The sequence below is a fragment of the Fukomys damarensis genome, unplaced genomic scaffold, assembly GCF_012274545.1.
Source record: "Fukomys damarensis isolate Sample0158 unplaced genomic scaffold, DMR_v1.0_HiC HiC_scaffold_15, whole genome shotgun sequence".
NCBI classification, from domain to species: domain Eukaryota; kingdom Metazoa; phylum Chordata; class Mammalia; order Rodentia; family Bathyergidae; genus Fukomys; species Fukomys damarensis.
The window spans coordinates 53301529-53319737 of record NW_022900927.1 but is presented as its reverse complement, the minus strand read 5'-3'; positions in this window follow the sequence as shown (position 1 = coordinate 53319737).

The following is an 18209-nucleotide window of genomic DNA, read 5'->3' as shown; positions in this document are numbered from 1 at the left end:
GTCCATTCATGAAGGCAGAGCCCTTGTTGCCTAATCATCTCTTAAAGGTCCCAGTTTTCAACTCTGTTGCACTGGGGACAAAATTCCTCACATAACACAATGCGGAACATATTCAAACCACAGCTCCCTTTTTCTTCTAAAAATTATTGACTTATTAAAATCTCCAAATATGATTTTTCTACTCGTGTTTTACTTTTTCATTGTTAAATTTTTGCTGTATATGTATTTGAAGGTCTTTTACACTTAATTTTGTCACTTCTTGACCAATTTATTCTCTTGTTATGAAATATTCCTTTTTATCTCTGGTAATATTCCTTTTCCTAAAGTCTATTTTATTTGATACTAATTTATCCTACACTAACTTTCTTGAACTTAGTGTTAAATTATTTTAATTTCAAAATATTTGTATATTGTATTTAAAATGTATTTCATAGAGTATTAATCCAGTTATGCTATTAATGTTTATTTTTACCTTTTTATTTTGAAATATTTTAAAAATTATATGTTTATGGCAATAGAGTTTACAGATACCCTAGAATTTAATACCTCTGATGTTATCTTACATGATCAGAATACAATTATCAAAATCAGAAAATTAAGATTGGCGATACTAAATGAACTTAGTAACCTATAAACCTCACTTGAATTTCACCATTTTTTTTCCCTGATGTTCTTCTTCTCTTAAATCTCTTTCAGGATCCAAATCAGGATAACATAATGCATGCAATTATTTAGTTTTCTTTGTTTCTTCTAGTATGTGATACTTCCTAAATGTTTCCTTATCTTTCATAACCTTGACAATTTTGATGAGCACTGATCGGTTACTTTGCAGAATATTTGGATTTGTCCGATGTGCTCTCGTGATCAGATAGAGATTATGCAATTTTTCTGCACGAATATACCAAAGTATGTATCTTCAGTCATTTATTCAGGGGGTATGAGATTTTAGTAAAGGCAGTACCTGATGAGCTCTTCCACACCTGAGTACTGTATTTCTCTTTATATTTGATCAATATCCTTGCAGAGATGAAATCATACTCACATAATGTCCAATTTCTCCTAAAACGTTTGCCCAGTGATAGTGAGATCCATTGGCTGCTACCATATTTGAGACTTTAAATGGTGATCTGACACATTTATTTGGTTATATGTAGGACTGCTGACTCCAAATGAGACCAGTGAAGAGAGGCTACTGCAGCAATGCATGACATTATATCATCTGAGGCATATAAACTGGCAGCGCCCTGTGAGGAGGGCACCTGTGGTATGAAAGAAAGCCAACTGGAGTACCCTAGAAGTGCCAGTAGGAGAATCATGGCACAGACCTCTAAAACCATAACATTCCACTGTGCCATTTGCAGCCAGGAACTTGTGTATCGTTCAAAAGGCAGTTCAGGCAATGCTAGGGGGCCAGCGTTGAAATTGAATGTTTCCTGTGGAAAGTCAATCAACTTTTATGTACCTGTTGCTTTTGGACCCACCGACATGTAAAACAATGCTGGGTGTTCAGAAAATTCCCTTAAAATAGATGATGCACATATGGGACTAGAATCGAGATTACAGTAATCTGTGCAAAGAGGTGGCCCGGCCACAATCACTCGCTCAGCTCTGATGGCTTTGTCAATCAGGACCAACTGACAAAAGAGGAAAAGGTCCAAGTGAGCCATGAATGGGCCTACCTGACACAATGATGCAAGTTCCTGACTACAAGTCTTCTCCACCGAGGCATTTTAATGTATTTTAATAAGGGAAAGTTGGCTGATAAACGACAAGATCAAAATTATAAGGCTAAACCCTCTTCATGTCAATCCTTTTCTGAATGGCATCATTTTCTTTGTTGTTTCTGAAGTAAGATCATCTTTCTCTTCTGCTTTCACATTAACTAGATTTATTCAAGATCTGACGTTAATGCTGTCAGCCTGCGTTATTGCAACGGGTTCCACTGAGTTTTAAAATATAGCTGTTAGCATGCCACGGAGCAAGACTTGATCTCATCATACTATAATCACTTGTTTCCCTGAGAAAAATAGAACTGTGACAGGCAACTGTGCTTTTTCAGTGTTTTCTTTTATTTATCCTTGTATCGGCCCCACTTTCAGCCCACAAGAGAAATGAGTTGTGATTAGGTAGCCAAGCATATTCGATGTTCCGAGAACTAGGTCATTGTTAAGATAAACTGATGGATTATAAGGCTTTCAAAAGGTGGTAAATGTTTGATTTAAATATTTCTCTGAAGAGTCTTGATTCTTGTGGAGTCTCCCTCCTACCTTTTACAGAGCGGCAAGCCAAAGCAGTACATCGGGCAAGTTAGTAGTTGCAAATTACTCTTGCCTTTTTCTTCCCCACCTAGAGCAAATTATCAGTATTTCCACACTAGATTTATTTTCCATAATCCATCAACTACATTGCTCTGGGGGCACAGAAAATGAGACAGGAGAATGCAAACGTGACAGATGAAGACGGAAATAATTAAATAGTGCTCAGCACAAAGCTATTATCTATCTCTTTGACTAGCTGTCCTTTGGAAATGCCTTAAGTGCCAATTAAATAAAGGCTACTTGGTGGTGAACATTGTTCAATACTTCTTTTCCTCTTGTCAATTTGGCCTCATCAAAGACAATTTCTGAAAGATAAATTAGTAGCCTTCTATGATGAGCTAAGACATACCTTGTGCTATTTGGTTGTGTAGTTCATTGGTTGGCCTCTTATTGTATGAGCCCTGTACATGCAATTAAAGACGAGATATAATTCTTTCTAAATACTTTGAACATACAATTGAAATACATAAGTTTTCACTCACTTACTTGCTCTTATATTCATTCAATAAGTAAACTTGTGAGGAGACAAGCACTTAAATAAATGATGATCATAGTAGAACAGGCCCATGCAACAATAGATATAGATTCATGGTGTGCATTTGGAGGCATGAAATAAGAACACCTAACCCAGGGAGATGACACTGGGAGAGTTGTCCTGTCAGCAATGTTCCCAACAGCTGTGTCTTGGTGAATGAATTTTCAGATGAAGGGTATGATAAAGAGCAGCCTGGGCAGTTTGAGATGTGGTGAGATGGATGAGAGCATTTCCAAAAGAGAGAAAAGCGCTTGGGAAATGAGGAAGGCAGAGCTGGATGATGACCTTTGGAAGGAAATCCAAGAGAAATGTCAGGAAATGAAAAAAAGATACATGTGCATACTGAAATCAAAGTCACATTTTTCTTGATTTTTCTGTTGGCAACATTCTAGACGTGTTGCCCAAACTAATCTTCTCTCATCTGAGGAATGATGGGTGGTATGAGTGAGTGCGCACTGGCTTTTTCCTGGTACCTAAACCTGGCAGTGACTTTGCCTTGAGCAATGGCCCAGCAATGCGGAAGAGTAGAAGGCAAGTGGCGTGGTGTGGATAAGAAACACGGCTGAGGAGTTTGACAGGTTCATGTCGTAAGTCCACCCTGGACGACAGGCCAAGGAATTGGGCTTTTATTGGCGACAATGAGAAGTCAGTGGAAATCTAAGAATTTTTACAGGAATCAGACAGGAAATACTGAGTTCTAAGTCATAGATTTGAGAGTTATGGATAGGTGATTGTAGAATAAGCCTTTTAAATCTTTATTTTCATCTTGTATCTTACTGCCAGCAAAGGGTTCTATTTTATTTTTTGTTTTCCACTGGGACAAAGCATGACAAAGTATTTTCCTGAGGATTATCAACATTAAAGAATAAATGAAGAGCTATTTATTCAGAGCTTACAAAGTATCTAATACTGTACTTTCTTTTGGAAAATGTTACTAAATATATCATGAAACACCTATTTCTAAAGGACTGGATGCAAATATTTTACAAGATGAAACTAAAGTCTGAACTTGTTTGATTATTTTACTAAACAATAGCTTGATCTTCCATTAAAGACAATTTTACAATGATTTATGTTTTAAAATTATACCATAAGCATTGCGATTTTGATACATATCCGAAACATATTTATACACTTAAATTTGCATTTTGAAATACTATAACAACCTGGAGACAGAAAGTGAACACATTACTTACTTGAATCTTTTAGCTGATATTTCTGAATATTAATTAATGCAACATCACTTCTCGGCCTTTTGACTAAGATCAAGTTTAATTAGGGCAACGACCACTTCATTAATTTTAAAATGTTGGATCAATTTTTTACATAAAACTGTGGATGAAGGTAGAAACTTAAATGTCTCAACTATAGCACCCATGTTGAACCATCTCGCAAATTCAGATAAAAATTGATCATGTGGAAAATTAAATCTAAAAACTTCATTATTTGCAATTAGAAATTATATATAGAATTTATATACATAGTTATAATTTATCACAGGAATAAGCTTACATTTTATTTGTAAAAAAATCAAATGACATAAAAGTGAATAAGATAAGAAGTGAATTATTTTTCAAATCCCATATGAGGTAAGCAGTGTTACCTGTTTAGTGTAATTCTACTGGATTTTGTTTTCTGCACTTGTAAATAAATGCAGTTGCACCTTTGCATCAAGGAGATGATGCTAAGCATTCTTTTCTATGTCTTGCTTCATTTATTCCACAGGTACTTAGAAAATTTTCATGTCAGTATCAATAGCTGTACCTTTTACTTTATAATAATTGTGATGTATTTATGTTTTTCTTTATAGGTACAAAGATTTACTTGGACAGATACAAGATAATCTTTCAAATATTTGCTTTTTTAATAATTTTGTTTTCTTACTGCTTTGTATGGATTGTAAACAGAGTTGCAATGATCCTCAGTATTATAATGAGATTTATACATGCAAATATTTCTCTAGGATAACATTGCTGCATTAAAAATCACATGTTCTTCCAACATTTTCAATATTAAGCTAAAAATATTTCTACCAACAATGTATGCTATATGAGAATTCTCATTTCCTTACATCATTGCTAAGGCTGGATTTTATAAAAATTAAAATTTACATAATTGCATGGACTAAGTATGGTATTTCATTGAAGGAACTATAAATAATCTATTTTCTTAGCCATAAATATTATTCACTGAAGTCAAGTGAATAAAGTCAGGACAAGTGACTGTTGGAAAAGATTTTGTGAAAACTTCTAGAACTCATGTTGGACATAGAGACAGGCTCTATTATTGTGAGATCTAAGCCTCCTTCCAAATTATAGCACAATGTTCTGAAAAATAGTCATAAACCTTTATAGAAATACCACACAATTCTTTTTAGACTATAACTTATTTAGGAAACTTGTAAGTTTTTGTATTAAGAAATCACCATTATGCTTTAAACTCATACACAGTTGCTTGATTAATTGAATCTTTACGAAAAGTTTAAGAATTCAGACAGTAATCTGGATAGAATTGTGGATTTTCTCTCTTTGGAAAGAAACACTATGAGCATTTAAAAGGCTATTGAGTGATGTAAAGTTTCACTTTACTCTTTTCTTGGATTGTTATTTTTAAAATGTAACCATTATTCTGTTTTATTATAAACAAAAAATAATGTAGTAGGGCTATCCCTTAATCTCCAAGATTGGGGCCTTTTATTAGATGACTTCAACTAAAGTCTATAGAGAAACAGAAAAGCCAAGTCGTGCAGATGATTCTATTTCTATAATAATGTAGTAATTTATCAACCCAAAGAAATTACCTATATCTTCCATAGACTAAAATAACGATGATAATCATGATCAGCAGCAGCAGACTGTGAATGAAATGGGAGACCAAACTCTGATGGAAATTTCAAGCAAGTAAAATTGTCATTCTTAATTTCTAAGCAGCATAAGCTGAAACAAATCTAGACTTACGTGCCATAGAAATGAGTTTTGCCATCCATGATTACTTTTTTCTATTTCTTAAGTTCCTGATGTGTCTTCATTACTGAGTTGTACATAAGTGAGCTAATTAGACAAGACTTCATTTACATTGTAGGTATACGATTAGAATAAATTCTTGTGTGCTATTCCTCAAAAGGGTGCCTATAGAAAATGACTATGTAGTAATCGTTTAAGTGACTAGAAGAAAAGATTTGGACACTGGAAAGAGGTGATAGATGTTTGAAGATATAAAAAATATATACACACACACACATATATATATATATATATATATACACACACACACACATTACATATATAGTACTCCATAACTTGTATAATTTTTTGTTATTATTTACCAGTTTTAAATAAATTTAATTAAAAGATAATTCACACATAGGTATTCTGAAAGGAAGAAGGCTCTTTCTTCTTCAGCAGAAAAAGTAACTTAAACTGATAATGGTATCTTGTAATGTAAAGTCTAATAATTGTTTTCAATAGTCATAGATATTGAGCTGTTCACTGCTATCCAATCAGTCAAAATATTAATTCATTATAGAAGTGGAGAACACAGACCACTCATTTTTAATTTATATTTTCAACATTTGTTCAACAAATATATTGGCTTTTTTAATATGTTGAAAGTTATACTAAACAATTTGCTGTAGGATTGAACTTCAAATTTTTCATATCTCAAGTTTCCCTTCAACTCCCTTTCTGGTTTTATCAGCCCCATTCTGAAGCCTTTCCAACGTGATATTACTTTTATAAACATTTTATCTGGCAAAATGCATCCTCGTTATCTATATCCTCATTAGTCTCTCTCTATACTCAAAGTGACCCCACGTACAGTTTTGTAGGACTCTTCCTAATTCATCCGCATTGTTCTCAACTCTTCTCCAATTCTACCAGCTCAACCTTCTTTTCAATAATATCCAGCCCCTGCAAAATAAAGACAAGTTGTTATGCCCATTGCTTCTGGAGTGCTCTATTTCTGTTTTAGGAAAGAATCCTCCATCTTGTCCATTAAACCAGAAAGAAAGTTTTTGGCCTAAAAATTGAAATATACTATACTTGATGTTGCAGTACCTACAAAATTAACCCTCAATGTTTTGAAAGAATCAAAGAAGTGGTTCAGATGGACAACAAGTGGTGATTATGAAGCATGTGTGTACTGAAAAAAGTATAAGACTCCCATTTGGAGATGGGTGAATTAATTTTTCTTTTTTTTTTTTGTTTTGAGTCTTTGTGCTTTCTCTCTGGATAGCCTGAATTCAAGGAGTCCTGAATTCAAGTAATTTTTTACTCTGCCATTTTTCTGCTTTGTGCAAACTACCAAACATTTCTGATTTCAATATTTTCACTTCTTTCACATGCAGATATTACTTTCATAGCTTTTGGGGGGGAAGGCTTTGGGCACAGTCCCTGGTACTTAGTAATTCTCAGTCATAAGCAATAAATACTATGTATGGTATCTGGACTACAAATCAAGTACCAGCAATCCCAGGCTCTTGATCAGCTCCTAGAAGTCTCAAGAAACTGGAAATAACCCAGTTTCTGGGGCAAAGGATAAATAGTTTTAAATACAGAAGAATATCTGTAAATACTTTTTGCTACTTTCTAATTATCAAACAGTTTACAAGATGTCTAGAACTCCTTATGTCGTCAACTCTCCACGGATATACCCTAAAAAATGTAGACGGATATGATATTATTAGTTTTAATTCCACTTCTGTAGAGACTCATGGTCATTGTGATATTTATAATTTTAGCCATATAAGTAATTTCAGGTTGATATCAGAATCATATGACACTAAATAAAATGAATTTGGAAATAGGAGGGCAAGTTCAAAATGCTCACATACAGAATGTGAATTTTAAAAATTTTTATTTTTAATAGTACATGTTCGCAGTACCTAATATTCATGTTCATTGTGGGGAGTTGGTATGTGTATATAAGAAATCTTTTATTCTTTTTTTATCCCTTTCCCCCCCTTTCCTTGCCTTCATCACTCGGGCCCCTTTCCCTTGCAAAGGATCTATCTCTGTGTGATTTATAGACAGAAATCCCTTCTCAAATGTCAACATGTAAAAAGGAAAGTATAGGTGAGAAGATGATATTTCTTAAAATTTGAAGTTTACATTGAGGCATTTGGTAGTTGGGTTTTTATTTCTCCTTTTAAATATATCCTGTGGTGCCAGAACGGTATGATTTTGCATCTTTACTAATATATTTGCACTCTCACATCTTGCTTTCATTTTCAGATTTATTATTTTGAACTATGATTACTCCGGTTGTTTACTCTTTCCCAGCACATTTAGCAAAGAGTCAAGATGGTGTCATTTCACATGCAAGCCCCAACACCATTTCAGGCCCTTTGACCTTTCCTCAAATAACCAATTCCCCGGGGCAGAGAGGTGGTGGCCAAGACCGAAGCAAAAGACAAGGTGCTGAAAATCCCAGTGTGTTCATTAGTTACTCAGCTGTCAAGATCTTTATTTTTATGAGGCACTGACTGAAGCTAGTATGATTTAAATACATTGGAACACTTTTATAAGAAAAATTAAAATTATTGATTCTTGAGGACCATTGTGGCTTTACAAAATATCTTTCTGGTTTTGATTTTTGCTTTTATTACATTAAAAACTAAAGCTAAATTTCAGTATTCAGTAGCCAAGTTACTATCGATGCTATAAAAGAATGGTTTATAGCAAATGTTATTGCCTAAAAAATAAAGAAAAGAAGTTAAAAGGAGAATTTTGTAGTAGTTTTTGTCCCAGCCCACTTCCAATAACTCTTATTCTTCTATCTTCTCTCTCTTGGGAACAGTGAAACCCAGTTTTGTGGAGATTTCACTCAGAAGATTATATGATGTAGGTATTTTGCAGACACAAGGCACAAAATTAGTTTACCTTAAAATAGTGAGATTCGCTAGGTAGCCCCAAACCAATTACATTCTGCTTGTAGATCATAACTAGAAGTGCAGAGTTGGAGCAAGTCAGAGGAAAGTAAAGATTCAAGGTACCACTGCTGGCCTTAAGGTAGAGGTGATCACATGCTAAGGAATGAATATAAGAGGCCTTTAACAACTAAAAGTAGCCCTTGGCTGGTCACCAGCAAGGAAATACAGACTGCAGTCTTGCAACAGGGAGGAACTCAATTCTGCCAAGAATAAGGAGTTTGGAAGTGAAATTCCTGCAGTGTCTGTAGGCAGCACCAGTCCTGTAACATGGTGGCTTCACTTTACAGCAGCCTGAAAAGTGAGCCAGTTACGGCATCCACACTGCTGACACATGGAACTGCGGCCTAACAAACAAGTGATTTAAATTGCTGAGTTTAGTATCATGTTACCTAGCAATAGAAAAGTATGCCTCCTCCTCTGTATTACTTTAAATTAAATGGTAAAAAGTCTTTTTCTTTTCTTCCCATATCATCAATTTTGAGTGGTATTTTTTGCTCCAATATCAACCTCAAATCCTTTGACTCTTAGCAAATACAGGAAATTTCTTTGAATGTACATACACTATTCTGTTTCACAAATTCAAGCTGGGTTTGAAATGTTCTCTGATACCCAGTAGGAAGAAATGTGTGCCATTAAAATTTCTCTCTGTTAAAAAAAAAATCCAGATGAGAATAGTAATACAATTATATGGCTTGCTTGGACACATCATATTAATGGAAAATTTAGTTCAGAAGACGAGACGAAAGGCAAACAGGATTGTAATTAAAAGCAATTTAGCTAAGAAGAAATCACAGGGAAGATTGTCAGGACTGGAAAAGGAATTTCACGGAGAATGATGCTTTTAAAGATACCATCTATTTATTATCTTCCTAACAGAGTAGAATCCAGAGAGAGGCTTGTGTGTGTTTAACTTATAATAGAAGTGCACATATTTATTTCATGCAGAAGAAGAATAGTATTTTAGGAAAATGAAGTATTTTTTCTGGTTTTAGATGAAGTGAAATTAAAGAGTAACTCCTCTCTACACTACATAGCTTGGACAAGCCCAGGCAGCCTGCCAAGCAATGACAGGGTTGTTGGTTAATCTTCTCCTACTTCAGAAGTGTGTGCCTGTTTTGTAGAGAAAGGGGCAGAAAAAGCTCATTCTACTTTACAGTTATGTTTTGATGTATTTTACTAAAAGAGCTATTAGGAAAAAATAGAAATTGTGCATTTTTTTCATTTAAGAATGTCTAAGTTAAGCTATGTTGCAATTGATTAATGAGGTCAAGATTTTCCTTCTGAAGGTATTAGCCTTAGAGAAAACAGCAGTATCCTGCAGGGCAGCCCAGAGACCTTAAAGACTTCTCTCCACGTAGAACAGGAAGGAGCTGTTAAATATTCTATGGGACATCTTGAGTGTGCATCAGGAAACTTGTTGAAGGGTAGTCTCAGTAGAAACTAGGCTGTTTTTCGAGAATAAGTTATAATTTTTGATCTATTGTTCTGAATGCTAATAGTGCATCTTTATAGGCTTATAATGCTATATTTATTGAGAAAATTATTATGTAAACTACTTCTCATAGAGAGCGAAAGCCACTGAGTTTAAAAATTACCAAACAAAATGACTGAGGGATATCTAATAATAAGTGTAAACACACTCACACACACACACACATTTTTCTTGGTGTCAGCTAGGGTCCATCACAAAGAGAAGACAGCACATAATTCCTACAGAGAACTAAGTTACTGGTAGGCATCTTTAACAAAGAATCTTATGTAGCTTTCTTCCCTAAAGATATGTACCAATACTTATCCAAGTAACTGAGCACTAAATGAAATTGACCCATGTACACAGACCATTTGGGTCCAGACTAAAACAATAACAAAAGATCCTTGTAATCAGTGGAATTCACTGACCAGAAGAAAGTCTTAAGGGTGTTACTCAATGTTTTTAAAATATAATTTTTGTTCTCTGCTTAGAGAATTTGACTTTAGAATAGGACTCTCCTTTGGGCTAGAAAGGTAAAGGTCAGTTTGCTGGACTCCCTGTTACAGAAGTAGAAAATGAAGCTCATAGAAATCAAACAATGATTTCAATATAAGCCAGAGTAGGAACTCAGACCTTGTAACAGGTGCCCAGGATCTGTGGATATGGTGCAGAATAGGAAGACCAGAAGTTGTTTGGCTTTGAAGAAAGAAGATAGAAAGAAAGGAGATATACCCTTTATTCCTCATTTTATGCTAAACATTTATTTTATTTAAATTGGACAGTGAGGGAAAATCTCTGCTTCTTATGAAGAGATGGAGTCTCAGAGTAAGGCCAAGGAAGTATATCACAATGGATGTCTGGGATAGAAGGGTGGCAGTTTGACAGGAAGCTCAAGGCCAGAGGGATACCAAGACTAGAAGCCCAAGACATAGGTCACCAGCTTTTCCCCAAGGAGATGTACAGAACTTGGGAAATCTGGCTGTCCAATTTATTGTAGAGGAGGAGTAGCAGGAAAGCTACTGACAAGCAAATAGAGGAGAAGAAGCTGGTAGCCAGGTCTAAATGAGGACTGCACTAGAAGTGTCCATAAGCAATAATACTTAGACAGGAGGGAGAGGTAAGCATCCTCAGGAACAAGAGGATTTTCTTGTACCCCACTACTTGGCTCTCACATAAAGTTCAGTGATGAAGATTTCTTGGCAGCACAATGGTTGGAAATGGAGCTAGAGGTCACAGTGTCATTCCCAAGTGAGAGTAGGTACATGCAGTCTCCCACATCAATAGCTGTGTATTTGGAATACCCCTTATACAGGACATGAGATTGAAATAAGAACACATTTTAATTTTTTATTATCATATATTTGCATGTACATTTTTTAGGAAGTAGACACATATAGTCTTCATCATTTTCTGTAGCTTTCCCATTTCTCCCTACATGCCCTGTCCTTTCCTTGATCCCCTTCCCCATCTCCAAATAACACAGCATACACTAGTATGCATATACTCGTGTAGCATAATAAGCATAATAACTTTATTTTAGAAGCTGTAGGACCCACTCTATTAAGCTGTCTTGAACGGCTTATCTACGGTGAAAACAAGAATGGGATGTTAGACTCTGAGCAGAGAAAATAATGCCCTTTCTAAATCCTTGCCTGATTGCCTATGGAACAGGTGGCACCTAGTTCTGTGGTGTACACCCGGTCAGTATGGTTGAATGGATGACGACAAAGTTTCGAAAATGGACATAGGATTGGATTTGTGTCAATAGTCTTATATTCAACTCAAGGCTGTGTAGTTAGGTGCTTCTTCTTTCTAAGGGTCTTCGAAGATGTTACATTTTAATTTATTTCCATCTCATCTTTAGAGTTTTGAAGCAAAAGCATTTGCTTTGTCAACACATAGATCTTTTAACATGCAAATTTTCACTTGCTAGTGATAAAATGGCCATATAATTTGCTTTTTTCAGTATTCGTGTACTTCAGTCTCGCTGTCCTGATTTTATTAACCAGTTTGCCATATATTTATTTGAGTACTTGATCCCTGGCTCCCCACGTGATGCAACCCTACCTTCAGTCATAAAATTCACAGTTTTAATTGTTTTGTAAAATTCATCAGAAATCCATCATCTGGTATAAAATACCTAGTTTATGAAAACTATGTGAAGCACTCTGAAGGCATGTTGGGGTTGAGTAGGTGCATGCTTCACACTCACTATGTCCCTGTCTGTGGCTTTCCTCTAATTCACACTGGTAACTTTGTGTGTGGTTTGACATTATTAACAGTGGTTTAGAGAGAAGAATAATTTGACACTAAGTTACGAGTGATTCTACTGATGTAATGAGTACACTTGAAATAGCAACTTTGTGGTATTAGAGCCCAAAGAACAAAATGGGGAAGCATGCCCAGTGTACAGAAGTAATGCAGCGTATCTGTCATAAATTACTCAAAAATGAAAAATGGCCCAATGTAATGGATTAATGATCAGGGGCTAAAGGCCTGTCTACATCGCTACCTTAGAATCTGGAATTATCACAACTGAAAAAATTATGACAAAGAATATCCTACATTGCTAGGCCACTCAAAATGTATTTGAAGTGTGAGGGCATTTGGGCCCCATGAAAATGGTGAAAAAATTTTGATTCTTTAGAGAAGATTTTAAGTAACTGTAGAGATAATTTGCTGATTTACAATTACCGGGTACTTTTTTCTCCTACCTGTAATACGCTCAGTGGTTTAGGAACAATGTGGTTATGACAGCAGACAGATAGTCCTTCACCCAGAACAGATTTGGCCCTGCCATAGTTACTGCTCCACTTGAAATCAGTGCAAAAGCCCTTTTATGGTCCTACTGAACAGTATTGGGAGAAGAGTTTATTTTCAAAGACACCATTAGTCTTTGAAAGGACTGCTTATTGTGTTTAAAGTTATAGTTACTTTCCTTATCAATATGGCTTCTGTCATGGCTTCCATTTAATAGAGCTTCACATATTAATCCTTACATATGCTTCAATTGAATACAATGGAAAATGTAGGCGGGCGTCCTTGAGATTCACTAGTTTAAGACTCAGGTTTTGAGAGCTGACTGAGCACTCATCTGCAAACACATGTGAAAAGGTGAGCTGATGCATAACAAATGTGTCCAGAGGGATCACAAAAAAATTGCCCAGAATTCTGAAGGGTTGAGAATAATCCTATTAATCATTCTTAGAGAGAAATGTGCAACTCATGTATCATAAACTATTTTTTTTCTCAGTAACGGGAAAAAATTTATCAAGGAATATTGTCTGGGTCAATGAAAAAAGCTTAAAATATAAAGATCTAAAAGGAATAAACCATTTCCAAGTAACTGCAGTAGCCAATATAATGCTTGCAAAGATTTTAGGAATAAAAGTTATGTATCTAGTACCTAGCAAGGTAAACTGCACAATGCCTACAATCCAGTAAAATATGACTAGGTGTGCCAAAATTCAGGAACATAACCAAAAATAAGAACTTTCTCTCAGTTCAAACTGGTGTAGAAATGACATGCAGGATAGATTTAGTAGGAAAAAAAAATAAAAGAATTACTATAAATATGTGCCAGATGTTTAAGAGGGGATGTCTAAGATGTCTAAAGGGGAAAATGGGCAGATGAAGTAGAGGTATAAAAGTTGGAAAAATTGTGCAATTCAAAATTTGATCATTTGAAAACCACGTCAGAATTTTTAAAAAAGCTTGCATGACATTAAGAGAAAATTTAGCAATAAAAAAGTCTCATCGATGTAAACACACAGCAATGTTAGCTCTTCAAAACAAAGCAGAAAAAAAGAAAAGAGATTAAAGAATCAGTTAATTATCTAATAATTTCACTTGCCAAATATATTTGTGATTGGAGCCTTCAAAAAAGGAGAGGAAGAAGGACTGGACCAAAGTTTGTGAAAAGGTAATAGCTAAGAACTTTCAAGTTCATCAAAATATAAAGACACATTTACTATACTTACAAGAGAGATAAAGAAAATGCTAAAGTAAATCACAATGACGTTGCTTATAAAAATAAAGGAAAATGTTATGAAGCAGAAGAAAAAAAGATGTTATGCTGAAGAATGAAAGAAAGAAGGTATCATATATCTTTTTTGAAATAATACAACCCAGAAGATATTGGATCAACTTTAGGTAGAGATTTCAGAGTGCAAGGAAATTATTACAGGTGAGAGGTGTGCTCATTATCTTGATTGTAATGGTGACTTCACAGCATACGTCTATGTTTTACTTCACAAATTGTGTTCTTCAAATGAATGCAGTTTGTTATGCAAATTATACCTCATTAAAACCTTTTTGTAAAGGAACACAAAGTCTAAACTATGGCATGGCAATTCTTTAGTCTAAACTCTGCTTTTGCTTTATATTACCTCGATGACCTGGTATATTAGTCACTCGTTCCTAGAACAAAATACCTGACACCTGCACCTTAACAGAAAAGGATTCCTTTTGACTCACAGTTTCAAATGATTCATTCTGTAGATGGCTGTGTGCACGGTAGAAAGAGCATGGTGAAAGGGCCTAAGGACGAAAATTGTTCACATAATGGCATCCATGAAGCCTAAAGGGAGACAGAGAGAAGGGAGGAGCTGGGAATAAAGATATACCCTTCCAGGCCACACCACTGTGAACGAGATCCATACAGGTTCCAACTCTTAGCAACACATTCAGCTACTGAACTTCTCAGTACAATTAAGTGTACAGCGCCCCCATAATCCCATCACTGAAACATGTAAGACTTTGGAGAAATATTTTTAGATCTAAACAAACTATAACACCTGGGGAAATCACTTAACCACTATATGTTTCAGTTTTCCTGTTCTCAATATGAATAATAGTTAAAGTACATAATTGGATTTTTGAAGGTTACATAAATTATTACATGAAATTTGCTTAAAACAGTGTCTAGCAAACATCTCCAATAGATGTGTTGTTTCCATTGATAGTGACCACAGAAACAGCACCAACAGCCTCTTTTGAGAATATACAATTCCAAAGACAAAGAGCTTTCCATTTTTAAATTGCAACATTAAAAAGAAATGTTCTGTGCACAGCATGATTTACTCTCAGCCTCACGACTTGATTAAAAGATTTATTATCACTGTAACCCAACAATAGTCTCACTAAATTTAAACCCAAAAGACCATAAGTTAATTCTTGTAGCTCTCATGTCACTAGGCAAGAGATAAACAAGTGGGTAGTATAATATAGCTAATCATCTTTGGCAATCAAGGGAAATGAGGTGACTCCAAATAAATTCAGAGATTATGAAAAGAAGAAAAAGATATACTATAAATTGCATTCTTCCACTACCTTGCCTGTTGGTAAATGTTGATGGAACATTTTTGAAACATAAAATTATCAAGATAGCCAAGGACTAAACAGTTGCAGGGAAAGAGATTTTGGTTACCACACTAATGAAAGTCAGCAACATAATGAGAAAGAAGTGGAAAATGAAGTCATCAGTACCATTTAATGGTTGCATGGTAACTTTTGGAAACAAAGAATTGTACCTCTAATCCAAAACGTCCTCTTCAAGAAGGAGTAGTTTTTTGCCTAAAATGGCTTTTACTATTCTAGGTCTCTTATGGTTCCAAATGAATTTTTGGATTTTTTTTTTCTAGTTCTGTGAAATATAGTGTTGGAATTTCAATTGGCATTGCATTGAATGTATATAGCAGTTTTGGTAGTATGGCCATTTTCACTATGTTTATTCTTCCTACCCAGGAGCAGGGGATATCTTTCCATTTTTTTATATCCTCTTCAATTTCTTTTTTCAGAGTGCTGTAGTTTTCAGTGTAGAGATCTTTTGTTTCTTTTGTTAGATTGATTCCTAGATACTTCATTTTTTTGGATGCTATTGTAAAAGGAATTTTTTCCCTTATTTCTCTCTCCGTGTGTCTGTTATTTGTGTATAAGAAGACTATTGATTTTTGGGTATTCACCTTGTATCCAGATACTCTACTGAATCTGTCAATTAAGTCTAGAAGTTTTTTGGTGGAGTTTTTTGGATCTTCAATGTAGAGTATCATATCATCAGCAAATAATGATAGTTTAACTTCTTCCTTTCCTATCTTTATTGCTTTAATTTCTTTCTCTTGTCTAATTGCTGTGGCTAATGTTTCCAGAACTATATTGAAGAGAAGTGGTGATAGTGGGCATCCTTGTCTTGTTCCTGATTTTAACATGAAGGTTTTCAGTTTTTGGCCATTCAATATGATGTTGGCTGATGGTTTTTCATAAATAGCCTTTATTAAATTGAGGTATAGACCATCTATTCCAATTTTTTGCAGGGTTTTTATCATGAATGGGTGTTGAATTTTATCAAATGCTTTTTCTGCATCTATTGAGAGGATCATATGGTTTTTGTCCTTGACTTTGTTAATATAATGTATTACATTCACTGACTTTCGTATGTTGAACCACCCTTGCATCTCTGGAATAAATCCGACTTGGTCATGATGGATGATCTTCTTAATAATCCTCTGTATTCTGTTTGCTAGTATCTTATTAAGGATTTTTGCATCTATATTCATTAAGGAGATTGGTCTGTAGTTCTCCTTTTTGGTTGTATCTTTCTCTGGTTTGGGAATCAGAGTGATACTTGCTTCCAGGAATGAATTTGGAAGTATAGCTTCTCTTTCAATTTCATTGAAAAGTTTGAAGAGTAATGGTAGTAGTTCTTCTCTAAATGTCTTGTAAAATTCAGCAGTGAATCCATCAGGGCCTGGGCTTTTCTTTGTTGGTAAGTTTTTAATTACATTTTCAATTTCACTGATTGTGATTGGGGTGTTTAAAATGTTTTTATCTTCTTCTTTCAATTTTGGTAATTCATAAGTATCTAAAAATCTGTCCATTTCTTCTGTGTTTTCCATTTTATTAGAGTACAGGTTCTCAAAGTAGGTGTTCATGATTCTCTGGATTTCTTTTGGATCTGTTGTGACTTCGCCTTTTTCATTCCTGATTGCATGGATCTGAGCCTTTTCTTTCCTTTTCTTGATAAGATTAGCTAAGGGTTTATCGATTTTATTTATTCTTTCAAAAAACCAGCCATTTGTTTCATTTATTTTTTGTATCGTTTTCATAGTTTCAATTGCATTGATTTCTGCTCGGATCTTTATAATTTCCTCTCTTGTTCAAGCTTTGGGTTTTTCTTGCTCTTGTTTTTCTAGGAGTTTGAGTTTCATTGTTAAGTTGTTTATTTGAGCCCTCTCTGTTTTCCTAGTGTGGACATTCAATGTTATGAATTTTCCATGCAGAACTGCTTTCATTGTGTCCCAAAGATTCCTGTATGTTGTACTGGCATTCTCATTTATTTGTAAAAACTGTCTAATTTCTTCTTTAATTTCCTCTGTAATCCATTGATTGTTTAGGAGAGTGTTGTTCAGTTTCCATGTGCCTGTGAAGTTTCTATAATTTTTTGTGCTATTGATCTCCAGTTTGATTGCACTATGATCTGATAATATACAGGGGATGACTTCAATTTTTTTGCATTTATTTAGACCTGTTCTGTGAGTCAGTATGTGGTCTATTTTGGAGAATGATCTATGTGCAGCCGAAAAGACACATGGCACCAGGTGTAACAATTCCCAATTTGAAACTATACTATAAAGGCACTGTGATAAAAACAGCATGGTACTGGCAAAGAAATAGGCCTGAGGATCAGTGGAACAGACTGGAAGACACAAAAACAAATGCAGATGTACTCAGCTACCTCATCTTTGACAAAGGAGCTGACCATCCTCAGTGGAGGAAAGATAGCCTCTTTAATAAATGGTGTTGGAAAAACTGGATGTCAACCTGCCACAGATTAAAATTAGACCCTTATCTTTGGCCATGCACTAAATTAAAATCCAAATGGATTAAAGATCTAAATGTTAAAACAGAAACATTAAACTTGCTGGAAGGTAAGTTAGGCAGAACTCTGGAAGACATTGG